At 38.6% G+C, this 27,146-nt stretch overlaps 1 protein-coding gene across 2 annotated transcripts in view; it reads right to left on the reverse strand.

Moving 5' to 3' along the window:
* IL15 (interleukin 15) overlaps window positions 1–27,146 on the reverse strand; it is a 343,143-nt gene that overhangs the window by 167,221 nt on the left and 148,776 nt on the right. Inside the window, exon 1 of one of the 2 annotated variants that reach the window (XM_074229251.1) lies at window positions 11,673–11,751. The exons of the other annotated variant lie outside the window; for it this stretch is intronic. The gene's annotated coding sequence lies outside the window, so the exon portion shown is untranslated. Of the gene's footprint in view, window positions 1–11,672; window positions 11,752–27,146 lie in introns of those variants that run through there. 2 annotated transcript variants of the gene reach the window in all.

Consider the following 27,146-nt stretch of genomic DNA (forward strand, 5'->3'; position numbering starts at 1 on the left):
AATGAAAGAAACCATCACATAAAGAGAGCTGAAAGACCAGATGAAGCACTGGAGTAAAATCTGGGAAATAAAGCATAATGATTAGGGCCTTCGTCACATTGGAGAGCTGAAGAGGAACACCCAGTGGGACAGAGGGAGAAGTCAGCTAATCTTGGTGGCAAAGTTCAATCTATTCTTCAAATGCCTTACCATTTGGGAAAAATTTAAATATGTAAATACTTAAAATGCTACAAAATAAAAACTCAGATGTCAAAGGATTTAACTTTAAATGAACTGACCCATGTACATTTTTCTTTTGGAGAGGGGATAGATAGATCTAATTTTGCTTTTGATGACATTAAAGTTATCCTAAATCCTTAGGCAAACAAAAGAGTCAAATGGCAATCAGTAAGAAAATGGGTAAAATAATTCTCCCCCAAAATCACTTTGTTCTTATATCTTCCATGGTCAAAAGAAGTAGCATACCATAGTGGTCAGAATCCTAGACTTGCAGGAAGAACTGAAATTAAATCCCAACTCAAATGATCAATGAATATGAAACTAGGTAACACTCGAGGTTTTACCTCTATGGGGCAATTTCCTCATTTGTTAAATGCAGATAAAAATCACAGTTGCCTCAGAGGGTTTTTGAAGGATCAAATGAGATAAATATGTGCAAAGCAAAACTTAAGGTGCTATAGAAATGCCCACTGTTATTAGAATGACCAGACAGTACCTTTTTTTATCCTATCAGGACAAATCTATTTTACCAGCACTAGGAATGTAGGATCACCAGGAATGTGGCTACGAAGCAATGAAATGGCCTAGAAAACTTCTTAAATGACTGGAAAAGAAATAATATCCGTAGAATATATAAACTTCAATAAATCTCTGAAGTCCAAAATGTTGATTTGGTTTTGTTTGCTTTGGGGAAGAGGAGTCTAGACTTGTGGAAAAACGATGTAGGGAACTCCCAGTGTAGGTATGTCTTTTGCCAAAGTAGTAGGTAGCTTGCTCATAATAGACTTAGAGAGTTGCTTGGTGTTCTAAGAGGCTCAGTGATTTGCTCAGCATCACACAGCTGTTATTAGACTCAGGTTTAATAGAGAAACTTTTCTTAAACTCAGGTCTTCTATAGATTCTTCCCCCCCCCCCTTTTTTTGTTTTGTTTTTGCAAGGCAATGGGAATAAGTGACTTGCCCACAGTCACATTGCTAGGTAATGATTAAATGTCTGAGACCAAATTTGAACTCAGGTCCTCCTGACTCCAGAGTCAATGCTCTATCCACTGCACCACCTAGCCAACCCCGTTCTATAGATTATTTATAAATCTATGTATTTCTTTTTGTATTTGAAAAATATTTATTAATTATATGTTATATGTATACCTATAGACTTATATAAATACATACATAAATTGTGAATATATAAATACATAGAGACAGACAAATTTATCAATGTAAAGGAAAAAAAGAAGTATATTGATCGGGTACACCTCAGAGTCTAATAAGGAGTTTCCTTGAATATCACCCTATATTTAAAGTACTTTTGTTTCAGCACACATTCAAAAAACAGATAAAAAATACCCACAATATTTCAAAGGACACTTCAAACAAAGCAAAATCATTTCTTGAGGAAATTTGTGAACTGGAAAATCACTTTAATTAATCTATAAAGAAATTCAGGGTTAGCTACCAATTCCTTCCTTTACCCACTAATATCTTCTACTCTTCATCAACCTTGAAGTCCCCATCATGAAAGGGGAACCAGCTTTGTACATTCTGAGGGAATTCTGCATGACCTGGTTCTATTTCCAACAGCTCTGAAAGAGCATCCTGCCAATTAGTCAATCAACAAATACGGTTTAAGTTCCATAGGCTAGGTATTGGGAGCTGAGTATACAAAGAAAGGAGATTTGACCCTCGGGAAGCTCACAAAATGACTACAATAATGTAAATGGGAAGATCAATAAAAGTAAAGTGACTACTGAATAAATAAAAAAAAATAGTGATGTTCCCAGGGAGAGATGGTGAAGTTTAACTCCTTTCTAGGTCAGAGATAGCCATTAATAAGGTGGAACAAGCTACATTCATAGTCAAATGCCATCTGTGTAGCAGGTAATTTTGATTGATTTTCTTTGTTATGAGAGGGTCTCATTTCCTTTGGAGGGGGTTAGAGGGATGATATATCCAGAAAAAAATGTAAAACCATTGATAAAACTTATTTTCTTATAAGGTCAAAAATAGGCTTGAGATAAGATGCCAAGAAACACATACACACGTATGCATCTCATGTGAGTTGCTTATGCCAACAATAAGTCACTACACATAATTAACGATTTAGAGCCCCTCTGCCCCAGTGAGAAAAATTAGAAAAGATTTCTCCATAAACTAATGACTACAAATTCATGCTACATTGATCCCCTAATGTCATATATTTTTACAGAACCTTTTATAGTACCCTCAGAGTGAGGGGTCATTGACCTCTGCAGGAAGTCAAAATCCATCTGATAGTAATTCTTATTTTTTCATTTTAACTATCAAAGTCCTCTTCCTACTCTGTTTATTTCTTATATTGGAGTAGAGTAGACCAGACTAATTATGGGAAAATATCTGCTTTACTACTGTAGGACAACATTATTTTTGCCATGTCACTTGCATACATATATAGCCTGAGAGGTTTTAAGTAGTTTTCCAGTTTCAATTTACCAGAGATAATGACCCCATTTTACTGATGATGGTAAATTATGAGTTGCTATCAAAAGTGTTAAGCACAAGATGTGGTGGTAATTGATTGTGCCATAGATTTAGAGTTGGAAGAGACTATAAAGACCATCTAGTTCCCTCCCCCACCTTCATTTTCAAAAGACCCAGAAAGGCTATAATCACGCAGGGAGCTAGTAGTACATCTGAAATTCGAACCCATATCCTATGACTCCACAGATAACAGTGTTTGACTTTACCATACTGCTTTCTTTTGAAAGAGGATAAATCTCTTGAAATTACTAAACCATCCTAGCTCCATTTTTAGTGTTATTTCTTTTTTTAATTTAAAGAGGCATTATTATTATTATTATTATTATTAAACTAAGAAGCAGCAGCATAGCAGAGTGAATTCAAGTCTCGCCTTTGATGCATATAAGTATGGGACCCCAGGTAAGTAAGTCATTTTTAACAGATGATAGTTCTACACCCATGGATTCAATCATAAGTCCAAAAATTTTCATATAACTAATTATACTTTTCATGTATTAACATTTTTAAAAGCTTGCCATGTAAAATAGGGCAATTAGGTGAAGCAGTGAATAAAGTGCCAGGTTAGTAGTCCAGAAAACTCAACCTCATGAGTTCACATTTGACCTTAGACACTTAACATGCTGTGTGATTCTGGGCAAGTCGCTTAACCTTGTTCACTTTATTTCCTTATCTATAAAATGAGCTGGATAAAGAAATGGCAAATCACTCCAGTATCCCTGCCAAGAAAATCCAAATTCAGGTCATAGAAAGAGATGAATGAACCACATAAAAGAAAAACAAATAAATTTTAAAATGGCAAAAATAATCTTTGTTCGCTTTTCAAAAGTGATAAATATAGCACATACTATTACAACCTGATGAGTTGGGAACTTAGAAGTCATTTCCACTTTTATAGATGAGGAAACTGAGGACTAAACATTTTGAGAGAGTTGGCCAAAGCTTCACAGGCAATACGATGCAGAAATTGGCATTTATTTTTACTGGAGAAGCCAGCAAGATGGACATGATATTATTTCTATTTAATGGAGACAGAAACAAATATTCAAATATCCAGCATATCCAAAAGGTGAATAGCAGCCTCTAGAAGTGACTTGTGATTCAAGGTCAACTCCACCTTCCCCACTCTCAGATGGAGCAGAGAACTTCTTGAAAATCTTAGAAGAACAGAAAGAAAATTCTCTCATCTGATCCAACATCTCTAAAAATTCTCAGTCTTTGAAACCATATAATGCAGCCATACATTACTTCTTATATTAATGCATTAAAGGCAGAAAGAATGAAGAGAATGGGAAGAAGATATAAGGAGCAAGTGGATGAAATGAAGGAGGCCAGATAAGACAACAGTGCTTAGCTGGGGTTGAGAAATCAGGCTACAATTAGGAACTGAAGACCTCCAATCTGCATCCAGAATTCAAGAAGAAAGGATTTTACCCCCTCAAATTCACTTGCTTCCTGGAGGAGTTGCTGCTTATTCTTCTACTGTTTTACTTTCCTGTAAATCACCACCTTTCAGCATATGCCTTTCCCTTCCAAACTCACTTGACTGCTTTAAGTCATTCTATAGGGCAAGCCTCTTTACTTCCAAATTAAAAGTTGCTCCGTATTCAGGAAGACCAGGACATCAGGGAAGTGATGCCAGGACTTTCATGTGAAATGGATTTGAGTGAAGGGGATACTCACCTAAGTCACCAGCCTCACTTTCTCCTCCAGAGCCATCTGGGTCCTGTGGCCAAGTATGAAACAGAATGACTGGAAGTGACCCTAGATGTGAGGCATTCAGGGTTAAGTGACTTGCTCAAGGTCATACAACTAGTAAGTGTCTGAGGTCACATTTGAACTCAGGTCCTCCTGAATTCAGGACCAGCAATCTACCCACTAGATGTGCCATCTAGATGCTATTTTTCAATAATACATCCCTAGCCAAGTCCCACTTGGTCATTGTTTGAGCCCTGATTAATTCAGGATGAATGTAAAAAAAAAATTGTTTCTATTTTGATCAAAAATTCTGAGGGGCTTGCCCTCCCAGATTGAATTTTTTTTAGTAAAGTCCTATCTTTGGCTCATTTCTTGTCTAACTTTAAACACTAAATGGGCATTGCCTCTGTCAAGTTGAGAGCGGTTAAAGACCTTAGTTTAAAAAGGCCAAGGTCTCCTATGGCATCTGGGTCACCTTCAGTCTTCTTGATCTATATCTGGCCATTGGACCCATGTAGCTCTGGAGGAGAAAGCAATGCTAGTGACTTTACACAATACTCCCTTACTTGATACCAAGTCACTTGCATGCCATGACATTCAGATGTCATGGTCCTCTTCAAGAATGAAGGAGAAAGGGCAGCTCATCTAACTAGAAGACACCCACATATAGGAAGGAAGGAATCACACCCAACAAACCGATTTTTATTTTACAATTAACAAAGGGAGGTACTATCCTTCAAACAATCTTATCAATAGAGTTGCTAAGTAACTCTCACAAGTCTTTCAAAATCTGGAATAATAGAAAGAGCTTTGGACTTACAGTCTCAAGATCTGAGGTCAGGAATCCTGTGACCTTGCAGTAAAATACATTTACTAGCTATAGTTTCCAAAACTGTAAAATTGCCAGGTAAGACTAGGTGATTTGATTTCCAAGGTCCCTTAAGAGACATAGCATGGTATAGTGAAAAGCACAATGAATTTGTTGTAATTAAATCAAATGAGATAATATTTGTCAAAGTCTTTGCACAGTGTCTGTCACAGAGTAGGTACTTAATAAATCCTTGTTGTGTTCCCTAATTAAACTTGGGCTTGGGTCAGGAGGCATGGTGGTGATAATGTAGCAAAGTGCTAAATATAGAATCAAGAAAACCTAAGTTCCCAATTCAGCTTTAGACACTTTCTAAGATGTGTAACAATGGACAAATTGCTGACCTCTAATTGACTCAGTTTCTTCATGTGTAAAATGAAGTGAAAATTAGTGATCTCCCAAGCTTTTTGTGAGAATCAATTGAGACACATGTACAGTATTTTGAAAATCTTAAAAGTGCAAAAAATATTATTATTTTGGGACATATCCTATTGATAACATATAATACTTTTCACTTCTTGTTCAGTAAAGCATGTGCCATTCTTTTAGGTTATACATGAAAAATCATGTTAAACATATTTTCATATTAGTCTTGCTGTGAAAGAAAAGGGAAAAAAATGACAAATGTTTTGATTTCCACTCAGACTTGGTAGTTGTTCTCTGGACGTGAATGTCATTTTCCAGAAAAAGTCTTTTAGTCTTTAGTCTTTGATCACTGTATTATGAAAAGTTAAGTCTTTCATAGTTGATCATCACACAGTGTTGTCACTGTGTATGATATTCTCCTTGTTATGTTCACTTCACTCAACATGAGTTCTTGTAAGTTTTTCTAGATTTTTCTGAAATCTGACCCCTCATCATTTCTTAAGGAGCAATAGTGTTCCAAAACATTCATAAACCAAAGTTTGTTCAGTTATGCTCCAACGGATGGGCATCTCCTCAATTTCTAATTCTTTGCTGCCATAGAAACTGCTATAAATATTTTTGCACAAGAGAATCTTTTCCCCCTTTTTATGATCTCACTCTACTAGTCCTAGATCAAAGGGAATCCACAATTTTATTGTCCTTTAGGTATAATTCCAAATTACTTTCCAGGATTGGATCAATTCACAACTCCATCAACAGTACATTAGTGTTTCAGTTTTCCCACATCTCCTCCAACATTTATCATTTTCCTTTTCTCTCATATTGGCCAATCTAATAGGTGTAAAACGGTTCCTCAGTGTGTTTTAACATTTCTCTAATTTTTTCTCTAACATTTTCTCTAATTTCTTCTCTAACATTTAATATTCCCTAATCAAAAGAAGTTTAGAGCATTTTTCCATATGACTATTTAATTAATTTCTTCATCTGAAAACTGCCTGATCATATCCTTTGGTGATTTATCAATTGGGGAATGACTTGTATTCTTATAAATTTGAGTCAGTTCTTTATATATTTGAGAAATAAGCTTTTAACAGAAACATCAGTTGTGAAAAATTGTTTCCCAGCTTTCTGTATTTCTTTTAATCTTGGTTGCATTGGTTTTGCTTGTGCAAAACCTTTTTAATTTAATGTCATCAAAATTATCCATTTTGCATTTTATGACTTCCCTTTCTCTTGTCTGGTTACCAATTCTTCCCCTCTCCATAGATCTGACAGATGTACTATGCCTTACTCTCCTAATTGTCTTATTGTATCACCCTTTATGTATGTATGTATACATATGTATCCATTTTGACCTTATCTTGGTATAGGATATGAAATTGTCTATGCCTTGTTTCTGCCATAATATATAATACTAATTATTATCATTTCAACTCTAAGGCACACAAGTTTCTAATTTTAACAAGAATAATTTTGAGAGAAAATATAATAATAATAATCATAATCATCATTTATATGGTTCATTTGACCTCATAACAATCCTGTGAACTGGATAATACTATTATCCCTATTTTACAGATGAGGAAACTAAGTCCAAGAGAGCTTAATTAACTTGAACTGAGGGTTTCCTGACTCCAGATCCAACACCATACACTGGGCCAACTATCTGATCCCATGGCAGTGAATAAAGTAGATTGGATAAAGATCTGGCCTCAAAGCCAGGAAGATCAGGATTCAAGTTCTTCTTCTGACACATACTGTTTGCATGACTATTGAGCTACTTACCCTTGCAGCATCTGGGGAAACTTTAAAAAGTAGCATTCTTAAGCTTTGAGGAAGTTACAAATCCCTTGGATAGTCTGGTGAAGCCACTGGACTGAACTGATCTTGAAATTCATTATAGAACAGAATGCTACATTTTGGACAGAGTTTAGGTGTGGAGGGGAATAAAGGTCATTGTTTTCCTCATTCAAGTTCAAAGAGAGTCAGTAATCCATCTGCAAACCACTTGTAGAGCCCAATGGGACAAGACTATAAGAAGTGTATTACAGCACTTGTCTAAAAGTAGATCTGAATAAGGAGAGGAAGTCCTTCCTCACTAGTTCCCAGAAATCACTGCATCATAAAAGGAGTAAAAAAAAAAGTACTTTGAAGTAAATGTTTCCCTCCCATTTTGATAACTCTAGAAACAAACAAAATGAGTAGAAAGGGAATATTCAATAATAAGTACTTGATGGATGACCAGTCCAAACATAACATTTCTCCCATTATTAACTCCTTTACACTATCTCACAATCTAGTTATGTGCGTCAGTTTGAAAAATCACTGAGTTTATGTGCATAGTGAAGTCAGTCTATTGGCATTTATTAAGAGTATAATATATATGAGACATTATGCTAAAAAAAAATAATAAAGTCATGGCATTGTGCAAAGCAGAAAGGATCAGAGACAGAGAAGTGTTCTTCATTCCTTGAAATAGATTTGTTCCATTTGATTTGTTCCATTCAGACTGGAACAACTCAAATACTTCCAAATCTAGAAGAATCTGGTTTTATAACAGCATTAAAAGGTAAAATTGATAACATTGAGAATTAAAAAAGGAATTAAATAAAACTAGGAGTTGCTTTTATGAAAAAAGAAATAAAATAGATAAACAATTGGTTGATTTGATTTTAAAAAGATAAAATGAAATCACTAGTATCAAAAATGAAAAAAGTGAATATACCACTATTGAAGATAAAATTAAAGCAATTACAAGGAATTATTCGTACAGGTACATGTCAATAAATTTAACAATATTGAAGAAATGAAAGAATATTTACAAAAGATATAAATTGTTCAGATTAGAAGAAGAAATAAAATAAATAATATTTAGAATAACTAGTAAATATAGTTCATAATAAAATAGTTTAGAATAACTAAACAGGCCTATTTTTGAAAAAAGAAACTAAACAGGTCAAAAATGAATTTCCTAAGAGAAAAGTACTAGGACTAGGTGGATTTACAAGGGAATTCTATCAAACATTTAAAGATCAACTAATTATAATATCAAATAAATTATTGGAATAATAATTAAATAAGGGATCCTATCAAACTCCTTTTATGAAAAAAATATAATGCTGATACCTAAATCAGGAAGTGTAGAAACAGAGAAGAAAATTAAAGACTTAAATTAAATACAGATGCAAAATTAAAATAATTAAATATAGATGCAAAAACCCTAAATAAAATATCAGCTAAAAGATCACAAAAACATATTACAAAGATTAAATATTATGACCCAGAAGGATTTGTGTTAGAAAAGCAAGGATAGTTTAACATAAGGAAATCTATTAACATAATTGATTGGCTAAAAGTGATTGAAGGGAAAATCAACCACTTTTGGAGGGGATGTGGAAAAATTGGGACACTGATTTATTATTGGTCTAATTGAAATGATCTAACCATTTTGGAGAGCAATCTAGAATTATGCCCAAAGATTCATTAAAGTGCCTATTCCCTTTGAGCCAGCAATGCCACTACTAAGTATATTTCCAAAGATGATTAGGGGAAAAGGGAAAAAAACCTATATGTTTTAAATATGCGTACAGCAGTTCTCTTTATAAAGACAAAGAATTAGAAATTGCAGGAATGTCCATCAATTGGGGAATGACTGAACAAATCATGATATATGTGATGGAATGCCACTATCCTCTAAGAAATGATGAACTCAGTGATTTCATAAATAGGTAGAAAAACTTGAGAAGGAAATGAGCAGAACCAAGAGAACACTGTATAAAATTATAGCAATATTGTTTTAAGAATGAGTGAATTAGTAAGCCTTTTTGACTATTGTAAATATACAAGTTAACTAAAAAGGATATATGAGGGAAGTCACAATCTGCATCTGGAGAATAAACTGATACATAGAATAATGTATAGAGTAATTTTACTTTATATACACACACATATGAGGAGGGAAAGAGAAAAGTAAATTTATATAATTTTGTTGTATATTTGCAGTGAATAAATAGCAAATTACAACAGATTTGCAGTTTTATGTTCGATTATCTTTTTATTATATTATGTTACGGATATTCTTGTTTTTTTTTCCACAAATTTAAAATATTTTTTAAAAGTATTGCCAGAATAAAATTAAAATTGCGAATAAACTTAATAATACATGTTATCTTTTCTTTGGGGGGAGGGGTTTAGAGACAATTGAGGTTAAGTAACAAGGTCACAAAGTTATTATTAAATGTCTGAGGTCACATTTGAACTCAGGTACTCCAGCGATCAAGGTCAGTGCTCTAATCACCTACCCTGCCTAAACCCTCAGCTCCCCCATGCTTCTCTGTCTTTGATTTTGTTTTTCATCAGCATTTCTTCACTAAGAGCTCGGGGCACTCCCAAGGATCACTTCACTTGTGACCAACAAACTTGTCTGAGATCCAGATGAATAAGGGCAGTCAACCAGAATTTCTTATAACCCCTTTTATGAATCAGGCATTCTGGTAGGCTCTGGGGACAAAAAAAAAAAAATAGGCAAGACAGTCCTGCTGGGGAGGAAGGGAGAAGAGGCTGGGAAGCCTGAGGAGACACTATTCAAACCCCTGAGGGCCAAGAACCTGAGGACCACACTTATGGGTAAAGTGGAGATAAAGACAGAGGGGAGGTGCTAAAGCCTGGCAAAGGCAGCTTGCAGAAGAGACTTGGAAGCCCGAAAGTGTAGAAGAAAAGGGGAAGAGCTCCAGAGCGATGCGCTGCCTGTAAAGGGGCTATGTGAATCAGGACAGGAAGGTGCCGGCTGAAGAAGAAGACAATTATGCACCCGTCAAACACACAACACACACATAACATGCAACACGCAGCACACAACATATACAGCACACAGAGTACACACAAGATGCACCACATGCAGAAGCATACAACACGTACAATACGCACAACCCACAACACGCACAGCCCACAAAAACACACATAGCACACATAACACACAACACGCACCGCATACAACACACAGAAACACGCATTACACGCAAAACACGCACCACACACAACACGCACCACACACAAAATACGCACCACACACAAAATACGCACCACACACCACGCACCACACGCACCACACATAAAACAACATACATCACACGCACCGCACACAAAACACGCACCGCACACAAAACACGCACTACACACACACACACACACACACACAACAAGCACCACACAAAACACGCACCACAAGCCCCCCCGCACCGCGCCCCTATCACACACACACACACACACACACACACACACACACACACACACACGCACAGGCACACACCACCCACCCAACCCGGACGACACACAGCAGACACGCACAGAGCACACAACACAGACTGAGGAAGAGAAGAAGGGCGATCCCGGGCGACAGTGAGCCCGGGTGCGCAGCGTAGCGGGCGCGCGGCTGCCCCAGGAGCGGCCGTCCCAGTCCTAGTCAGCGCGCCCCGCACCCTCCCTCCCCTTCCACCTGTGCGCCGTCTCCCGCACAGTTTCCCGCGGGGTCCCTGGCTCCCGGGACGGAGGCCCAAGCGGGCGCTGGGTCTAGGACTTGGGGAGGGGGTCCGGACGGAGCGGTCCGGGCAGGGGGGGGGTCGGGGGCGCCGGGGCGGGGGGAGCGGCGGGATGGACCCTCGGGCCCGGGGCTCGGCTGGGGGCTGGCTGGCCACGGGTGCGCGGGCGGGCGGCTTCGGGCGGCCAGTGGACTTTGGACCTGGGCTTTGTGGTCTGAGAGCTCCCCGAGTCGGGTCCTCCGCGGCCAGGAGCCGTCGGAGTCTCAGGAGGCTGGGGAGCCCCGGGAGCCCCGGGAGCCTGGTCGGGCCGCTTCCGGGACGAGGGAGAAGAAGCCGGCAGAGCGGCGGCGGCGGCCAGCCCCGGCGCGGGCTGGGGGCGCGGGGCCGAGGATGCCCGGCCCCCGCCCGGACTGAGGGGGCCCGCCCAGCCCACCTCCCCGTCCGGGCCCGGGGCTGGCGCTCGGCTCTCACCTCCATAGGGTCCCAGCGGGCGGGCGGGCTCCGGAGTGCGGGGAGGTCGCGGGCGGGAGCTGAGCCAGGGCGCCGCGCGTCTCTGAGCTCTGGCGGCCGCTGGAAGCACGCCCTCCGCCTCCCAGGGTCAACAGGGCTTCCCCGGGCGCTGAGAGAAACAACCTTCCCCGGTGCTAAAAGGAAAAGTGAAAGAGGAAAGTGGCCCAGAGCCGCCGCTGGTTTCGAGAGCCTGGACTTGGCCAGCTGGCCCCAGACCCGGGGGAGCGCCCTGGGAGGCGGTGGGAGTGGGGAGCGGAATGGGAGCGGCTTCCTTGGAGCTCATGTGGCCCAGGTGTGCCGAGCCTCCCCCGGGGCTTCTGGTCCAGTCCGGAATCCCCACTTTAGGCTTCAAGGATCAGTCGGGCCACCGAGCCCTCAGGCTGGCCGCAACTCGGGCGAAGCTCCTTGGGACAGTTGCAGGGACTGGGGGGTGGGGAGAGAGGAATGGGCGGGAGAGCCACCTGTCTGACAGGTGCCCGTATCCAGCTGGCACCCTCGCCCGGGAGGGTGAGTTTGCCTAATTAGAAACACCTTTTGCCCAAGCCCTGGAGGAAGGCAAGGGTTGAAAAAGGCTGCGACTCCAGCGGAAAGGCTGGCTACAAGTGGCTAGGAAGACTCAGCTAAGACGCTGCGGGAACCGACATGGGCCCGACCTTGCCTCAGCCTGGAAGGACCTGGGGAGTGTGGTTTTGTCGGGGGGAGCAAAGAAGGCAGACTCACCTAACCGTCTCCAGGCTAGGTTAGCTGTAGGCTTAGAGGAGACGTGAACTTCGAGCAATCACCGAAACTTGCTGAGCATCAGTTTTCCTCTCTAGAGAATGGAGCCATTACATGTCTCTTGGAACCACAGTGTTTTGAAAGCCCCGAGCCAAGCACCCAGGCCCTTAATAATTATTGATTGGATGTAAGTACCCAATGAATGTGTCAGGTGGCACAGTGGACTGAGTGTGGGAGTCAGAGAAAAGACCTGAATTCAAATCCTCCTTCAAATATCTCCCAGTTCTTGACTTTGTGCAAATCACTTAACCTTTCTCTGACCAGGTTCCCCATCTGTAAATTAAGAAACTGGTGTTTTCTCTTCCTTTTGAAAGAAGGCCATGTTATCAGGGGAGATAATGTCATGACAAGCACATGAATTGGATTGGGGGGGGGGGGGCACTGTGCTAAGTCACCAGCCTCACTTTGTCCTCCAGAATCATCTGGGTCCAGTGACAGGCCCAGGATTTTAGGGCCCAGTGCTCTATCCACTGTTCCATCTAGCTACAAAACCATCTCCTTCGAGTCTCATGTCATCCCTGTGATTGATGTAGGGGCCTTACTTCGCAGAGATGTCATAAGACTCAAATGTGGCAACAGCTATAAAATTCTTTGCAAACATTAACATACTAGTGGTTGCCATTATTATGTGTTTGTGATATGAAGTCAACCCACATTAGCTTTTCCTATATGTAAGCTTGAGAGTCCTATGTGCTTCAGTTTGCCTAGGACACCTTCCACATAGGAAGTTCTTCATGAGACCCTTAAAAAAACTTCCTTGAAATGGATTGAATGGAATTGCCTTACAGAGGAAACTATATATAATGAATAAAGGGAGAAACTGGGTGTGTCAATTTCAGTCCTTAATACATCCTTTCTCTTTGGCAATCTCAAATATTTAGTTCTGCTAAATCTCAAACATTTAGTTCCTAATTAGAGAAAAAGCTGCCTCTTGAACCTAAGTAAAGTTGTAGTTAGAGACTCTGATAAAGCAAAAGATTTGTAGCCTAAATTGTCACAATAAACTTAGTACTAGAAAAAGCATTTTCCTGAATACAACCTATATTTTTATTAAATATAATTCCTTTAGTCAGTTATCAAAAATTACAAACTCTGATAAGCAACTAAATAATTTAAGACCAAAGACCAACGTATGCACATTTTACCCTTCTGAAGATATGAATGTCTCTGAAAACACCCAAAGCTTATTAACAAGACTAACAGGAAATGTCAAATAATGTTCATAAGCAGTTGTTATTCTGTCTCTGCAATGGATAACTTGAAGGATCTTAATGGAAATCACTTAAGCATTCCTGGTTTCCTCAGTCTCCTGATCTTTAAATTGAGAACCTTGGGTTAGCAGATCCTTAAAAAAAATACTCCTACCCTCTAAACCAGTGAGCCCAATATTAGGAAATGTATCTCTAGTCCTAACAGAATACTAAAAACAGCAACAACAGAATTTCCTTTATTGTGATAATTCAGTTTAAGGGTAACCTAAGTAGTGCTTTGTCAAGTAAAGATTAAGTTTGCCATAAATTATAAGACTAAAAGAAATGCCACTCACCGCAAATGGAATTTGAAGTTAGTTCTCTGATTCTAAAAAGCCCATCTTTGCTTTCCAGATCATTGTCTTTCTCAAATTGTACAAAGCCTGGGATTCAAATGACTTGGAGGAGTCAATTATCTTTCTAACCTTCAGTTTCCTTGTCTGCAAATCAGAGTTGTTGTTACTGATACTTTTCAGCTAAGTGTTACAGTAAAATAGAACACCAGTCCTGAAGTCAAGAGGACCTGAGTTCAAATCAGACCTAGACACTTGACACTAACTAGTTGTGGGACCTTAGGGAAGTCACTTAACCCTAATTGACTTGCATCTGGGGCTATCTCCAGTCATCTCAAGTTCTCTCTGGCCACCGGACCCAGATAGCTCTGGAGGAGAAAGTGAAACTGGTGACTTAGTTCAGTACCCTGTCACTCAAATCCAATTCACGTGTTTGTCCCTGATTTCATGGTCTTCTTTGAGAACAAAGGACAAACATCAACATCATCATCATATCTGACCAGAAGATCCAGATGGCTCCAGAGGAGAAAGTGAGGCTGATGACTCAGCTTTCACTCAGATCCAATTCATTTACTTGTCATGGTATCACCTCCCTGATGTCATTGTCTTCTTCGAGAATGAAAGATAAACATCTCCATGTTTTTCATCCAAGAAGCATGTATGTAGTACTTACTATTTGCAAAACACTAGGTTGAGCACCAAGCATTCACTGACTAAAAAAGAAAAACATATATATTTTTTAAGACCCTGCCCACCTGTACATAGATATATGGTACAAATCATTTGAGGAGTGAGTACCAGCAAGTGGAGCATCTGGAAAGTTTTCCCATTTGGCAGACACTACCTGAGATGAAGTGAAAGTAGCTAAGTATTCTAAGGGAATGAGGTGAAAAATAAATACAGTTCAGTTACGGTTTATAACCAGTTTTGTGCTCGTTAGGGTTTAACCACCAGCTCTCAAAAACTGAAAAAAAAATCCTAAAAATAAACCTATAGACAGGAACACACCTCTAAGATGAATCTGTATCACCTTCTTAAACCTAGACTATCAACAAAACAATAAAACAATTCATTTGCGAGGAATGGAATTTGCTATTTCCAAGATATAAATGAAAGTTAAAAAATAGCTTCTGGGAACTAATCCTGCCTGGAAACAGAACATTTCTGTTCTATTTACAGAGGCAACACCTATGTAAAGACACTGGACCTTAAGTTCTTAGCATAATAAGTAGTCCAGGTATAATCTCAATAGATGTATACACTAGGCTACTGTAAAGAGGAATGAGTTGTCCAGGATAAGGAAGAAGTATTTATTACCACTCACTATATTCTAGGCACTATCCTAAATATTTTACAAATATTATTTCATTTGATCCTCACAACAACCCTCCAAGATAGGCACTGTTATCTTACAGGTTAAGTGATTGCCCAGAGTTGTACAGTTACTGAGTCTCTTGGGTTGGATTTGAACTCAGGTTTTCCTGACTCCAGTCACTGACCCTTGCCAGGATTACAATGAGATACAGAAATGAAAATTCCAGGTTGTCCTAATTTAGAGGCCAAGTGGATTTCAAATATAGTTTTCATTATGCCAGCCCTAATGTTTTATCTTCCTCACCATCTAGCTGCTTCCATCGTAAGTGATTTATAAAGACTTGATGGATTGATTTCAATCCTGTCAATGTTATCTAATATAAATTAAACATGGGGTATTTCAATTCATTAAAAAATTATTTTAAAAAAACTAACCACAACAACAAAACCAAAGATATTTTAAGGAAGTATATGAATCTATTACTGACAATAAAATTTAAGTTTAAATACTGAATTTACTTGTTGGAATAATAATTAGGAGGGGAAATTTTGATTAATTCATTCTGAAAAAAAGATGGTGAACATGAATGAACTTGCTTATATCAAAATGAGTAAGAATTTCTCTTGTACCCTCTTTCTCCTCCTTTATCTTTCTTCCACCTCACCTCCCCCTTTTATTCCTCCTATTGATACTTTTACCGAGAGAGGGACAGGCTCACTGAGGGAAAACAAGAACAGTGTTAACATTAGGCAGAATTGCCTATATTACAGCCTCAAGAACTAAGGCCTAGAAATATTTCTTCACTACATTTAATTTTTAAAGGCAATACATTTTTCAAAAACAAACTTAAAAGTTATTCAAAGGACACTACTCTCACAAAAACAAGAACAAGCTTGTAATAGTTTTCTCAGTGAGACACTCCTTTAGAAAATGAAAATCCTTTTTTAAAAATTTATTTTTTTATTTTTTTTAATTTATTTTTTTATTCTCATTTTGTACAAATGTTTTTTTTTACATTAATAAAATATTCTTGTTTACAAGTAAACAAAATACCCTCCTCCCCAATGAATATAGATAGACTTGCTTGGGCAAAAAAAGTAAAGGGGAGAGAAAAAAATTAAAATAAAAAAATAATAGTAATAATTGTAGGTATGGCCAGGTGGTGCAATGGATGAAGCACCAGCCCTGGAGCCACAAGCACCTGAGTCCATATCCAGCCTCGTAAACCCAACAATCACCCAGCCTCATGACATGCAAGCCACCCGATCCCCACTGCCCTGCAAAAACCAAAAAAAAGAAAGAAAAAAAAGACCCAAAATAAAATAAAATACTAATAATAGTAGGGGTGGCTGGGTGGCAGACAGAGCATTGGCCCTTGAGCCAGAAGCACCTGGGTCCAAATCCAGCCCCAGACACCCAAAGATCACCCTGCTATGTGGCCCCAGGCAGGCCACCCAGCCCCACTTGCCCTGCACCCTCCCCTAAATAATAACAGTAAAAAATGTGCTTCAGTCTTTGTTCCAACACCAACAACTCTGTCATGGGTGGATCTCATTCTTTATGATAAGTCCATCACTAAAGTTATTTCCATATTTTTCCATTGTTGCCATTGCTGATCGCAGCTCCCTCCTTTCTTATTTCTCCACTACCATGTACTATATATTTCTCTCTCTTTTCACTCTGACTCTGCTGCAGGGTTGCTAAGTGGCGCAGCAGACAGATCCCTGGTCCTGAGGCCAAGAAGCCCTGAGCCCCCATACCACCCCTTAGGTCCAGAATCCACCTGGCCCTGTGGTCCTGGGCAGGCCCTCCAATCCCAGCCCCTTGCAAGAAGTAAGAAAGAAAATGTGTGATATCTGGCCACTCTCCCCCCATTGTCCATCCTCTCCTCCCCAATTCACATCCCCACCCCTTCCCTGCCCCCCCCTTCCTATGCTGGATGTCCCCACCCCACTGAGTACATATGCTGTTTCCTCTCCTAGCCATCTCCAATGAGAGCAAAGGTTCCCTCATTCTCCCTTGCCTCCCCACTTCCATATCATTGCAATAGCTCATTGTAATAAAAAAAAATCTTATGTGAGATATCTTGGCCTATTCCCCCTCTCCTTTTTCTTTCTCCCATTCCATTTCCCTTTTTTTCTATTGACTCCATTTTTACACCATATTTTATCTTCGAATTCAGCTTTCTCCTGTGCTTCAACTATCAAAGCTCTCCCTACCTGCTCTATTAACTGAGAAGGTTCATATGAGTATTATCAATGTCATTTTTCTATGCAGGAATACATGCAGTTCATCCTCATTAAGTCCCTCATATTTCCCCCCTCTCCTCCAATCTCCATGCTTCACCTGAGTCCTGTATCTGAAGATCAAACCTTCTGTTCAGCTCTGGCCATTCCAAAAGGAACCTTTGAAATTCCTCTGGTTCATTGAAAGTCCATCTTTTTCCCTGGAAGAGGACATTCAGCCTTGCTGGGTAGTTCATTCTTGGCTGCATTCTAAACTCTTTTGCCTTCTGTTATATTGTATTCCAAGCCCAACGAGCTTCCAATGTAGCTGCTGCTAAGTCCTGTGTGATCCTGACTGCAGTTCCACGATATTTGAACTGTGTCCTTCTGGCTGCTTATAATATTTTCTCTTTAACTTGGGAGTTCTGGAACTTGGATATAATATTCCTAGGGGTTGGTTTTTTGGGATCTCTTTCTCGGGGGGATCGGTGGATTCTCTCCATTTCTATTTTGCCCTCTGCTTCTAGAATATCAGGGCAATTTTCCTGTAGTAATTCTTTGAGAATGATGTCAAGGCTCTTTTCCTGATCATGACTTTCAGGTATTCCAATAATTTTTAAATTATCTTTCCTAAGTCTGCTTTCCATATCAGTTGTTTTTTCAATGAGATATTTCACATTTTCTTCTAATTTTTCACTTTTTTGGTTTTGAAGTATTGATTCCTGATTTCTGGTAAATTCATCAATCTCCCTGAATTCTATTCTTTGTCTGAACGATTTGATCTCCTCAGAGAGTTTTCTTATTTCTTTTTCCATCTGGCCAATTTTGCTTTTTAAAGCATTCTTCTCCTCAATAACTTTTTGAACTGTTTTATCCATTTGACCTAAGCTGGTTTTTAGCATGCTATTTTCTCCAGCATTTTCGTGGATTTCCTTGACTAAGCTGCTGACTTCATTTTCATGTTTTTCCTGCATCTCTCTCCTTTCTTTTCCCAGTTTTTCTTCCAACTCCCTCATTTGATTTTCAAAGTCTTTTTTGAGCTCTGTCATAGCCTGAGCCCAATTTCTGTTTTTCTTGGAGTCTTTAGATGCAGGAGCTTGTGCTTCCTCATCTTCAGACTGAGTATTTTCATCCTTCTTGGGCTCATTTGCAAAATATTTCTCAGTAGTCTTCCTTTTGTTTCTTTGCTTGCTCATTTTCCCAGCCTGGGCCTGGTTTGGGGATGCTTCCTGAGTTTTTGGAACACTCCCACAAGGGTCTCAGTGTGTGAGGCTCTGTCCTCCCTCCTGGTCTGTGAATGACCATAAGCACCTCCCTCTGCCACGGGGCTGAGGTGGCGGTGGGTCTGCTGTTCTATGGGGGGCCTAGACTTTGATCAGGATCTGAATGTGGTCAGAGCCCCAGAGTCCTCTTCCAGGGGCAGAGCACAGAGCTCTGCAGTCTCTCTCTCTTCACTCCCCTCCCTCAGCTCAATGGGCTCATGCCCTGGGGGCTCCTGCTTACAGGCTCCACCTGCTGCTGTTTCCTGGATCAGGGCTGGGGAAAGACCATGCTGCTTGCTGTGTGCCCTGAGGGCTGGGCTCCAAGTGCTTGCTCTGGCAGAGGTCCCCTGCTGTTCCCCCACTTTGTGCCTGGTGCTCCTCGGGGTGCAACTCAGGAGACTCCCCCCCGCTGCTGTGAGCTGAGACTCCCAGTGCCCTGGGGCTGCCTCCGGGAGGCTGAAGGTCTTTGGCTCTGGTGGGCCACCCCTCTGGCAGGCTGCCTCTCCGATCCCGGGGAGCAGAGCCTTTCTGCTCTTTTCCAGGTTACCTTGAGTAGGAGAACTGCCTCACTGGGTTCCTTTGTGGGTTCTCTCTCTTGAAAGTTTAGTTAGAGTCCTTAGCTGATGAATTTTATCAGAGAGCTCCTAAGACTGGATCCCTTCTTGTCACCATCTTGGCTCTGCCCCCCAAATTTATTTTTTTAAAGACAGAACTTGTTGGTACTGATCATGTTTTCAATAAATTTTTACTTATTTCATTAAATATTTCCCAATTACATGTAAATGTTTTCTAACATTCATTTTGAAAATGTTGTTTAAAAATTTTCCCTCCCTTACCCATTGAGAAGACAAGCAATATAAAATCAATTATGCATGTGAAATCATGCAAAAAATAATTCCATATAAGTTATGTTGCAAAAGAAAACACAGAAGCACTCAAAATAAAGTTTGAAAAGTTGCTTCAATTGGAACTCAAGGTACTCATCCTTCCTCTCTGGAGTGTAACTCTAATTTTTTACCAACTGCCTCAGGATGGTCAAATATAAAAGCCAGATTCATATTTCATGGACACTAAAATGTCTCCTTGGTCTAATATGTGAACTCTCTCTACTGAAGTATAAATCTCTATCTCCTTGTCTTTTCTCTGGGCTCTCATCCACTGGAATTGGGCCTCTGGTTACCTATATATCCTATGGATATAGTTTCCAACCATCCTTCCTGTCCCCCATGGGTCATTTTTAACCCTTTATCCATTCTCATAAAGGGAGAGCTATTTTGCCTTCTTGTCCTATAAGGAGAAGATTCTTGGATCTCCTGATCACTTCCATTGGACTTCTGTCTATTTGTGAATAACTCTTTAGGTCTGTCTTTACAGAAATCTGCAATTCAGCCTTCTTGAGTCCCCTTGATGGTGATGATGATGATGAAGATTTTTGTCCTTCATTTTCAAAGAAAACCATGACAACAGAGAGGTGATGCTATGATATGCATGGGAATTGGATTTGAGTGAGGGAGTGCTGTGCTAAGTCACCAGCCTCATTTTCTCCAGAGACTTCTGAGTCCAGTGGCCAGACATTAATCAAGATAACTGGAAGATGGCCTTAGATGCAAGAAAAAATGAGGGTTAAGTGACTTGCCCAAAGTTATATAGCTAGTAAGTGACTGAGGTCACATTTGAACTCAAGTCCTCCTGACTCTGCCATCTAGCTGTTGTTTTTCCTAGTTACCTTCTCACCGTTTTCATTTAATCTGATCCTGGAATCACTTCTCAATAGGGAATTATTTATTTTCATCTTTCACCTGAGCTTCTATTTCTTTTTTATGGCATAATATTCTTCATGAAGCAGTCTTTAAATGCAAATTGTGACTATACAACAAAACTATGCAAAAACAAATTTGTAAATGATCTGTCCAGTTGTTTGTGCTGAAACATTTTGAAATGACCTACCCAATCAATAAATATAGTTAAAGTCAAGGAGCTAGTTTAAATTGCAGTAAATTTTCAATTATTTATATTCATGAAGCCCCAAATACTTATTTCTTTGATTTTCAAGTTGCCCTTAACTTTTTAAAAAAAATTCCAATCTAATATGGAAAATTTTAATAATGAAGAAATTCAGAATACTTTAAATTAGCAAAATATATTCGAAAGGTACAAATATACAAATTTCTCACTCAGTGCCTTCCCTTCTCCATAACTGTCTACATTATAATGTGAGAGAATTTTGAGTTTATTCTCAAGAACTGAGTTCCAATCCTTCTTATAACACTTATCAATTGTGTGACCACAGGCAATTCACTTTTTTTCTGTTTCCTCTTTTATAAAATGGAGACAATGACTCACAAGGTTCTTTTGAGGATTACATTAGATAATAAGATTCCATTAAAATATCTTTCAAATTTCAAAATGCTTAATATCAGATGATGTGTATGTGTTGTTTATTTAAAGGATCTAACAGCATCCTCTTGACCCAATTGGTACCTTTAGTCTCCTTGGAGACCTAATAAGTATAGAATACTATTTTAGACAATGCAAAGGTACAAAGACTTAATTCCACAAGACCCTTGGTTTATGAAATTTATAACAGGAGACAAAGATACTAAGCAACTATATTATGAAATGATACTAGATAGTTGCAAAATTAAGATAGAAGTTAAGTTCAGTGAGAGACCTACATCCATCTCATATTGAAAAGGTAAAGGTGAATTTTCAGTATCACTAGCCCTAGAAAACAAAATCATTTGACTTTATAAATGAAACGTTTTTCTCCCCAGCTTCCACTGAACTGAGAGAATCCAAGACACATTTGATGTTAGTCAATAGAGAAAGTAATCCTATGAAAAGAAATCCAAGACTGAAAATTTAATCAGGATAAGCCCAATTTTAATGATCTTCTCAAGAATCATGGGAAGTTAGCTATATTAGCTTCTTTCAAGATGTTGAAGAATATGGGAAAGAACCTTGGGCCCAAAGACTCGTCTGATAACTCCCTTTGAGGAGAAAATGACACTACTTTCTCCTGGGATGTGTCCAAAGAACACAAGCTACAACAAGTCTTGTCAGTCAGAAATATAAGCCCAGTGAGTCAATTGTGGGGAGTGGCGACCGAGGGAAAGGGAAAAAGGTAGGGGGGAGAGAGGTTCAGCACCTGAAGTTTGGCCTCCAGGTGATGAAAATTTTTGATCATCCATTAAAATTGTAAATAAACACTAAGGCATAAAGGAATTAAGACTTTCATCGGTTGGGGCGGTGCCCATCCTGATGAAATAGTAGTTCTTTGCAAACCTGAGGTCTTAGCTGTCAAAGCAAGAAGAACAGGTGAAATTACCATACAGACTGTCAACACTGTCTGCTTTCCAACTCCTTTGGTCTACATGGGACTGACTGTAGTCCACTAAGCTATCAAATAGACAAATTTATCCTGACTGATCTTGACCCTGTTGGTAATTAACTCCTTCCATCCCTGACATCGTGCCTGACAGGGATTGTCCTTGCTCTGCTGGACTTTTCAAGAGTTGGACAGCTTTCCTTGTTTACTGCAGATCAGAGATTCTTAGCCTCTGTGTGTGTGTGTGTGTGTGTGCGTGCGCACACGCGCACTATGAACCCATTTGGTAGTTTGATGATATCTATGACCTCTTTCTCAGAATTATGTTCTTAGATGAGAGAGAGAGAGAGAGAGAGAGAGAGAGAGAGAGAGAGAGAGAGAGAGAGAGACTCTAGACAGACACACAATGAGAGAAAGCTAGAAGAAGGGAGGACATATTTATTAAAAATTTACTCTGGCTTCAGACACTTAATAATTGCCTATCTTATGATCTTGGGCAAGTCACTTAACCCCATAGCCTTGCAAAAACAAAAACAAAAACAAAATTTATCAGGTACCACAGGTTGTGCTAATATCTAAGGCAATAAAATGAAGACATTAAGGCAGGCCCTACTCTCAAGGATCTTACATTCTAACATGGGAAAATAAACTATAAGGAGAAGTTAGAAAACAAGATGGGGAGAGGAATTATATTCATACTGGGGCAAAACAGTTGGAGTTAAAGCAAAAGCAAAAGCAAGCAGACCTAAAAAGAAAATAAAATGAATAATGTGAATGTGATTCCTCAAGATACTGTGATCCTGGTCAGAGACTAAACAGTCATCAAGGCACTTTCAGAATGGGGTCATCCTTGAAAGGACCAGTCAGATCTCAGAAGCAAAGAAGGCCTGGGAATGAGTTGCAAGTGAACAGCTGGGCTGGGACTCCTCAAGATGCTATCTTCCTGGCAAGGAACCCTCAGGGTAGTCTCCTTCAATGTGTAAAATAAACTATCTAGTATTATAAAGAAAACCACTTACATTAAAATATATTACATTACATTAAAATTTTATAAGCAAATTCATAGACCCCAGTTTTAGAATCCTTTCTCCACATTTTTCCTAATTTTCTCTGCTGTCCTACAAATTTTCTTTGATTTTCTTTGCAAGGATCTCTTCTCTACCAGTATTAAAATGATAACAAATAAACCCCTACTATTACTTTATTAGTCACAGTGCTATCTTTTCTATGTAATATAAGTTCTAGCCCAAATTAAAGGTTCCAGAGGACTTTGAAGAATAATGTCAATAATGGAAATTTCAGATATCATGAATTTAGTCAATAGAGAACTACTTTTCAAGGTAATAAAGGTAGGCTTTGAGAAATCTTCAAATACTTTCTAGGCCTTTTACTTTTCTGCTTTTTTCTTTCTTTCTTTCTTTCTTTATAGAAAATAAAGATATATTTTATCAAGTAATAGCACTTTCTTGTGACATTTCATAATATTATCATTAAGGATTTTGAAAGCAGAAAAGTTTTTTTGAAACCATAAGCAACATAATAGCTATAATATGTTTTAGTACTACCTCTGTGGACCTCATTAAAATATATTGATAGACAGATTCACCCTGTAGCCTAAAGGTTTTCACCTTAGTGTCAGATAGTTATAATCTCTGATTAGGTGTAATATTTAAATATAATTTAGACTTTTTTATGCCTTTTCCTAAGATCAGCTTATATAGATACAGTCCTTTTCTATGCCTATATTCTCCTCATAATACATTAAAATTAGAAGTCCTTGTTTCTTAGTGACATATCCATCAAGATGGTGTAGTAAAAGATAGAGAATTGGGCCTGGAATCAAGAAGACTTGGCTTCAAATTCAGATTCAGACCCTCACCAGCTATGTGACCTGGTTTGTCTTATCTTTCTCAACTGTAAAATAAGGACAATAATGTCATCTACTCACACGATAATTGTGAGAATCAAATGAGTTGTTACTTGTAAATAACTTAGCCCACTTAGGGGACAAATGAGTGTCTCTTTCGTTTTATTAATCTCCGGTTTTACTTAAGGAATTCAATACAGATATTTTTGCTTATATCTTAATTCCTTTCCAAAAAGTTTCCCCAGGTGATCTCTTAATAGGGAATTCAACAAATTATGTCAACAGTCATTCATTAAGCCCTTAACTGGAACCAGAAAGGTAATAATATGAAGATTGCTAAGCCTCCTTTGAGTTAGAGCAAATCAATAGACCTCCAACTTCCTTTTCCTCAAAGGAACAGCAATACTTATTGAATGAAGCTATCATGACTTGTCAACAATCATGTGCTAGTACATAGTCAACAACTAGTTCTTAGAGGGAAAGGGAGGTTTTACACAGGACACACTTTAAGTTGAAATTGTATTAGAAACATTTTCTCCATCGCTATCTTAAATCTAAAATAAAATACAAAAAAATCAAGCCTTGATGTGTAGCATTTGTAATATAAAAGTTTGCACCAAAAATTTGGCAGTAGGCTTTCAGAGCTTTTTATGGATATCACCTCATTCCAATAATCTCTTCTCCTTCCCTTGTTCACTATAAGAGAATCACAGCAACACAGCCAGAGAAGCTCAGAAGGAATGTCAGAGGTCTTCTAATATATACCACCAAGAAAAGAATTCTATCTCCAGCTGAGCCAAGAAGTAATCACTGATGCTTTTCTAGATAACCTTCACACTAAGGAACTCAAACTCTTCCAAGGCATTCCCTTCTCCTTTTGGACAATACTAATTGTTTTCCTGATATCAAGCCAAAATGTGTAACTTAGAAATATGACTCCTAGCTTTCTCCTCTGAAATCAAAGAGAACAAATCTAATAACTTTTTCACATGACAGAATTTCAGGTCTTTAAAGATGGTATTTGTTCCCAATTAAACCTTTCCTTATTAAAGTGAAATCTTTGACTTTCAAGTGGATAGACAACCTGGGTGAATTGATGACAAATATATTTAGTTGATAAAATATTATCTATATTTTCTATAAAGAAAGAAAAAAGGCAGAAAAAGAAAAGGCCTAGGAAGTATTTGAAGATTTCTGAAAGCCAAACCTTATGACTTTGAAAAGTAGTTCTCTATTGACTGATTTCATGGTATCTGAAATTTCCATTATTGATATTATTCTTCAAAGTCTTCTGGAACCTTTAATTTGAGCTAGAATATTATATTGCATAGAAAAGATAGCACTATGACTATCTAAATTTACATTGTAGACTCAAAGAAGAAAATCCTTTATCTATTCTCAGACCATCCTAATGTTACCAACCCATTAGAGCAAGTTATCTTTGAGAAGGTAAGAATCATTGGGAAATTTTGAGTCTCTAGTTTCTAAAGAAGGCAAAGTATGGCTCCCACCTTTTGTTAAAGTGTGTATACATACACACACACACATGTATGTGTGCTTATATTTCTATATCTGTTTAATCTATCTTTAAATCAGGTAATACAGACTTTAAACTCGGCTTCTTTCCCCAGGAAGAGGAAAGGGGAGAATTATCTAGAAACACCCATAATGACTGATGTGCTCAAGATAACAGTGTCAGTTATATCCAATCCTATGTTTAACCTTATTTGATCTACTGAGAACTGAAATATTTGAGGGGCAGCTAGGTGGCGCAGTGGATAGAGCACCAGCCCTGGAGTCAGGAGTACCTGAGTTCAAATCTGACCTCAGTCACTTAATAATTACCTAGCTGTGTGGCCTTGGGTAAGCCACTTAACCCCCATTGCCTTGCAAAACCCTAAAAAAAAAAAGAAATGAAATATTTGAAGAATGCAGATTATTAATGAACTTATTTATAAAAGATTTTGGTTCCCTTTTTCTACCTCAGTGTTAAACCTCAACCTCCCTGAGTCATTTTAAATCAGTCTATAATTCTGGATAGATCTTATTTACTAATTGTTTTCATGTATTTATAACTTCATTTCCTATAATCGAAACAATAATGAGGTCCATAGATGGCAGTAAGTTAGAAGCATATGTTTCCTTTGGTCAATTAGTCATGAATAAATGCTCTACCGTTGGTTTGTATGCTATTAATATCATATATTTGGATTAGAGCTGAATATGCTTGGTTTTCTCTTCCTTGAGATGCAGTACCAGGAAAATTAAGGAACCAGACTCCTAATTCCATCCATCTTTGATAAGCAAAATTTATGACCTTGAAATAAGATATTTGATAAATACCAGATCCATACTGTACTCTAAAAAGATGTTCAAGTTTGTTTATTCTACAGTAAGATTAATTGACATGCAACTTTCCCTATGACTCAACTGATGCTGCATTTTTTTGACTGAATCATAAAGCAAGTTGCCATAAAAATATGTTCAGTGTCTGTAATTGATCTCTGCATCAGAACTGTAGGACACTTGATTAAGCAGTCCCTTAATGAATAATAAAGGAAAAGCTCAAGCACACCCTTGTAGGATGAGTCTCAAACTAGAAGAAACATGCATGTGTGCATGATACCTTATGTTTGTGAGGTAAGGAAAGTCTAGGAAATGGATATTCAGAAATGGTACCCAGGATGAAAACCTTTTCCCTGGCCTTGGGCAGTTCAAAAAAGGAAACTGTGCCTTCCTGAATGAGTTCCTTAGATTTCCTGAGAGTAAAACTGGTGCTTAAGTAAATCCACCACTTTATTTCTAATTTGTTTCTAGAGAAACCGAGGCTCCACCATCAAGGTTCTTCTTGATAAGATTAAAAAATGGTACAGAAGTCAATAGAGATGGTAGCCATAATAATCTTTAACTTTCACTTGAGGCTATTTAAGAATTTGTAGCAATTAATACTTAAGCCTCCCAATATCCCTATGATGGACTCTTCAAAGTTCACTTAAGCAATCAATTTAGTTTAATAAAACAGCTGTCTTCATGGTAACAGAATAAAAGACAAAAAGTAGAAATACATGCTATATCTAACTGAAATGGCAAGGGGGGATTTTACATAGGCAGAATGTAA

The sequence above is a fragment of the Macrotis lagotis genome, chromosome 3, assembly GCF_037893015.1.
Source record: "Macrotis lagotis isolate mMagLag1 chromosome 3, bilby.v1.9.chrom.fasta, whole genome shotgun sequence".
NCBI classification, from domain to species: Eukaryota; Metazoa; Chordata; class Mammalia; order Peramelemorphia; family Peramelidae; genus Macrotis; species Macrotis lagotis.